This window comes from Myiozetetes cayanensis, unplaced genomic scaffold (assembly GCF_022539395.1).
Source record: "Myiozetetes cayanensis isolate MyiCay16 unplaced genomic scaffold, myiCay2020 scf7, whole genome shotgun sequence".
NCBI lineage: Eukaryota > Metazoa > Chordata > Aves > Passeriformes > Tyrannidae > Myiozetetes > Myiozetetes cayanensis.
In genome coordinates, this window is record NW_026087964.1 from 32421497 (window position 1) to 32427496 (window position 6000).

Below are 6000 nucleotides of genomic sequence, written 5' to 3' on the forward strand. Positions count from 1 at the left end.
ACCCTAAGCAGAGGAGGTGCTCCCAGTCCACATCTTCAGCAGCACACAAAGTGCTTTTCAGTTGTATGTGAGTGTGGCCCAAAGTGTCAGCTGATGTGCATAGGTTGCCTGGCACAAACCAGGAGCTCCTTCCATCTCCAGTGCTGGTATCCCAAAAAAACTGAGTTAGGAATAGCTCACTTTGCCTCGAAACCACTGCCTAGCGGCAAATGAGCAGCTGTCACTTTCTCTGTGCATATTTGCAGTGTTATTGACACTGTGTAGGCTATCCATAACCTTGAAAAACACCACCTTACATGAATTCAAGTATGGGGACTAGTTTATAGTGAAGTATCGAGGTATTGATCTGCTGTTGAGACGGGTTTCAGAATGCTGATCTATAACATGGAAAGAGCAGCAGCAGTGAGATCCTTTAACTAGCACAGAGTCAAATCAATATATTTAAAAGAGCAGTGCTGTGCCATGCTGACTTGCCAGTTCAGTCCAGCAGCCCACATACCCTAAGTAGGACCATATTTTCAAAAGAACATCTTATTTTTGAAAATTCTCCATTGTTCTGGAGTACCCTAGGTGCTGTATTCATATTCTCCTCCGTACAGCCTAATCACATGTTTGTAAATGCAAATAAAAATAACTCTCAGTACCTCTTCTCCATCTGTCAAATGCAGATACAAATATTTTTAAATTACAGAGTTACTGCAAGGCTTAATTTATTAATGCATATACTCTGAGATTCAGAATTGAAAGTAAGCGTACACATGAATTATTATTATTACTGTTCCATTTCAAAAATATTTTGAAATAACAAGCAAAAGATGGTATTTTGAAAACATGTCTTTAAATCCTTTTGAATATTACTGTGCTGAAGCTATCAAACAAATCCATTTCATCATATAGCAACAGAACATGTAAAATCATTACAATTGATGCTTTGTTCAAAAGAACCAGAGTTTTCTGAAGTCACGAGTAAGCCATTTTCTTAACTGCATGAAAAACTTTAGACAGTGAAAGCAGGCAATGTAACTATGATTTCTCTTGAGAATTCTTGATAATAATACCACTATCTATTATACAGTGCACGTGTATGACAGTTTGGGGTCTATTAGAATTTCTGAAACAACTCTTTTTGCATAAGTTGACATGAACACTGCACAAGAAATTATAAACTATGGTTCTGCAAGCAGCTAAGTCAAAATAGTAAAATTTAAGAGCCTAAAGCAAATCACAAAACCTATATTTAGGACCCTAAATCAGGGGCCTTATTTCACAGATACTTAGCATTGCTAGTTGCCCTACATGCCATAAGCAATCTCATCATGGCAGAAGTGCCACTACCAAATGGCTTATCTTTTTGCATGATGCCATTCTCCTCCTCTGGAGCCCTGAATCTTGCACAGCCACAGGTGTGCAGAACAGCACTGCAATCAGTTTCCACAGCTGACTAGGACTTGCTATTTATATCTTGGCAGCAGGATATTAGCTTCATAGGATCCTACATACAATTACTGTAAGAGACAGACCATTATATGCATTATATTACAATTATATTCTGTGCCACAAGATTAGCCTATAAAGGCATAAAACTGAATTTTTTAATAAATCAAATAACGCAAAGGTTTTATACAAGCACACAGTAATTCTCAGGAAAACTTTCAGAGAAGCTTCACTTTTACCAGACTTGCACTGCACTCAGTCTATATTGTAAATCTTAACATCACTATTAACAGACTTCATTGATTAGGAAAATTGAGTGGCACAGTTTAAGTGGATTCAGGAAGTGTGCTATAGATCTGTATAAATTTTCATAATATTTTGTTTTTTCTTTTCCCAGCTGGTAATGGAAATTCTTTCAAGCAGGAGTAGCCACAGCTGTTGTCCTTAAATACTTGGTATTTTTGCTTACAGTAAGATTAAATTACCTCAAAATATGAGATACTGGCTTTTACTTTGTACATTTGAAATAAGAAATGTTCTAAATACTGCTAATAAACACAGTTAGTTTCTGAAAATCCTTAAGGCAGAGGCATATGTTGTGAATGCAGCTGAAGCAGTTTGAGAAATTACCACCCCCACCTGTTCACTACTACCCCACAGCTGGAACACCGTAATTGTCCACATAGGCACCTGTAGTAAATTTCCATGAAAAGCAGACAGCTTTGCTTCTATCACCTTCAGAGGAATAGAAGAAACCTAAGCAACGGGATAGAATAATGTGGAGATGGAGCAGAAGAAGGAAAAACTATCAATTTTTTTTTTGGAAACAAAGAGGAGCCTGGCCCTCCCTTCTTTGTTCAGGAGCTGTACTTCACCCAAGACTGTCACCCTTCATCCTACCCTGTTGGTATAGAATCATAGAATCATAGAATCATTTAGGCTGGGAAAGACATCTAAGAACGTTGAGTCCAACCGCTAACCTCGTATAGCCACATCTATCACTAAACCATGTCCCTCAGTGCTACATCTACACCTCTCTTGAATGCCTTCAGGGAGGATGACCTGGTGTTTATGTTTATATTCAAAAACTGTGACAACCATCCCAAAACACTAAAAATCCTAGTCAAGGACAAAACTGGCCTGCAGAACTGTGCAAAGTGGGCAGTAGAAAGGGAACAGGAAGGGGCACTATACCCACAGACTGGACCCCTTCCGAGCCTAGCTCTAGGTGGCTCTCACAGCCTTACTGTTAACTGTGGATTTTTTCCACCTGGGGTGGCATTTCCCTTCACAGAAACTTGTCAATTGTTTTTCAAGTGCTTACTGCATGGGAGAGTTCACAGTCCTCAGCCAGGCAGAGAAAAACACAAAGCAAAGAGAATTAGCCCTGTGGAAAGGGGCTCACCAGAATTTTGCACTGGAAAGTGAGCCTTTCATATCACCTCACAGAAAATGAGTGGCAGCCATGGAAGGAGGACAAGTTCTAGAAAGAGTCCGTTGTGAACAAACTTTTGTGCTATTTACCTTCCACTGACAGGAGACATTCTTGGATCAAATGTCCTAAGAAATTGTTCTCCCAAAAATTTAGAAATAGGTGCAATACAGGCACTGCTATCCCACGACTGAAGGCTACAGCATTCATATAGGCTACAAAAAACTTATTGCAATAGCATCATAGAATCATAGAATGGTTTGAGTCAGAAGGGATTTTTAAAGTTCAGGGAGATCACTGACATGGGTAAAAACAAAGATCCTTTTCCTGAGACAAGATGTCCTATAAAGAAGATCCCTCAACTTCCCTTTCTAAAGCCATTGCACTGTATTAAGAATACAGAAAAGCATATATGAGCCTGCAGAGTGAGAAGGCTTTGAGACTCCTGTGGGTACTATGTTCTCCTGGGAAACAAGCATTTCAGTCAGTGCTCCCATGAATATTTACACGAAGAGGAAAAGCTCCTAGAGGAGAGATTAAAAGAGATTCCACAGAGACTGCACTGTTTGGGATTAAGCACCAGAATGGCACTTAGGCACTGCTCATTGCTGTCAAGAGTCTACAGTACACTGGCTTCAGAGAAGAAGCCAACCAAAAAAGTTCCCATGCTCACTTCCCTCTTTGATGCTCTCCCACATTCACACATACTCAGGCATACAGCAATGTATACAGCTATAACACAATCAATTAAATTATTACCACACAAGAAGAACAACATTTCACTTGTCCTGCATAAGTGTTAGATGCATAGTGTGGCAGTAAGGTACAGTATGCCTGGGCTCCCCATACAGTTTATGGAGAGATGAGCTTTTCAATTCATCTACCTTAGATGTCTGTTCAGGATGGAATGAATCCCGCTCTGAAAGAGCATGACTGTCTAGACTGGCTATAAAAGGAGAAAAAAATATAACAATTTAAACTAGACATTTGAAACTAGTATTACTGAAGTTAGAATACTTCCACTCCTGGGAATTCACCAAGTAGATGGCAGCTGAGAAACTGTTTCATATGTGCCAGGCTTGTTCTCAGGACAGTCCCTCTTCTTTCATGTCCTTTTTCCTTTGTGTATGTGACCCAAATCTTGCTTGTTATCAAGTTCTAATGAAGATGTTGGTAGAAATCAATGTTTTGCAATATTGGTACACCATTGGAATACTGAATATACCTCCTTTCTAAGTGGTAACAGCTACTGTAAAACCCAGCGTTACTGTGCACATTAAGTTCCACCTGGTTTTCCTGATGTAAATCACATTTCATGTGACCACCTGTTTAGGACTTCAACTATCCTTGAAGTTCAGTCTCTTAATACAGGGGGATCCCACTGCAGCTCTCTGTCCCTGACTTTCTTTTTTATTACCTTAGGTACTGTAGTAGTTTTGTCAGTAAATTTTGTCAACTCACTCTTTCTCCTTTCTGCACTGTTTATGGATATGTGAAATAGCAAAGGTGTTAGTAAAGTCTCTTGTGAGTCTCCATGGACAACCTTATATCCACTATCCTCTTGTTTCTCAGTCTTTCAGGTGCAGTCCACAAAAGGAGTCTTTCCTCTTGCCATAGCTTCAATTCTGTACAAGCATTCTGCACAAGGCCTTTATTAAACACATTTTGAAAATCCAAGCATAGTATATATACTTAGATACAGCAAACTAATTCACCCTTAGCTACAGTACATCTGTGAAATTACTTCTATGTTTTATAAACTCTAGATTTTCAGGGTGCCTGAGTGTGTTGTGGAGAGAGTATTCATGGTTAATTCATCTATAATGCAGATTTATTCATTCGCTAATACAACTTGACACTATTTTCTTTTTTAATAAAAATGTTCCATAATATTTCTTGTATTTTAATAAAATAGAGATTGTGCAAGTAATCTTGTCTCTCTCAAAGTCAAAATGGGCCTCATAAAAATTGGCATTTAGGTGTAGATTATACATTATGCTAGAGATAACAGATGAGGTTATCAGCTGTTTCACAATTACAAAAGAAATGTATTGATAAAAGCTAAACAGCACAAATTAAACTTATTTTTTGCCAATAACACCAAGCCATGAATGAGTCCCTGTCTACCCACCTGTTTATATTAATCTTTTAGGTAGCATTCAATTAACAGCCTGTGTTCCACCTGTAAAATAATTTTATTGATAGGCTGTGATTTAAAAGGTCTAAATTTCTCTTTTTCTTTTATTTTTTAAAAAGCTTCTCCAAAGGATTCGTATTTTAGCAAAAATTCATTTTACAGTATGACCTTAAGCAACTCATATAGTAATATGTGCCTATTGTGCCATCTTCAGGTTATTTTTGGAATAAAGGATTCTGCTATCTTTTTAAAGTAAAAGAGGAGACAGTTTTTGAATTTTTTATTTATGATTGAAGTTAATACTAAGAACTTCAACTAGGGAAGGTTAGAAAAAGACCAAAAAAATGGGTTTACCACATCATAAACCAGCTTCTTTTTCCTCATCATGAAGAAAAAGTTCTCAGGCGCTACTCTGTTAGTTGAACTTTTGTTCTGTTCCCTAACATGATTAGGAGAGTTTACTGCTGTATTTCCCTGTTTCAGTAGAATTTATTTGTGCCAAGTCAGGTGCTGTTGTTCTGATCTGAAGCAAATTAAGTACTTCTTATGCTGCAACTTTTGCTTTTTTTTTTTTATTCTTCTATGGTTTTGCAGCACTGAGCTTAACAGAAAATGACATTGCACAACAATATTTTGGTGAATGGCTTCAATTTTATCATGACCTTCTGACTTTTCAGTGGAATATTGTGTGGAACAGAGCTGAAGCTTGCTTTCTTCTGGTTTTGACTTGTGTTGGCTCTTTAATACCAGCATCAATAAGCCTTGATTGAAGCAAATGTGATTTTTGCAAAACGTATTTCTAAAGGCACCTTGAATAGAGCAGTGAGTTTTTCCTTCTCACATACAAGTAAGGAGTATGAACAGCCCCTGTTAAGATTCAGGACAGCTCTTCTGACATGAAAACCCTGACGACATAGGACTGCCTGTTCTCATGCAAACCAGTATGAATTAAGTTAACAGGCGTTGTATGAATGGGAGCTATGAATTCAGCAGGATC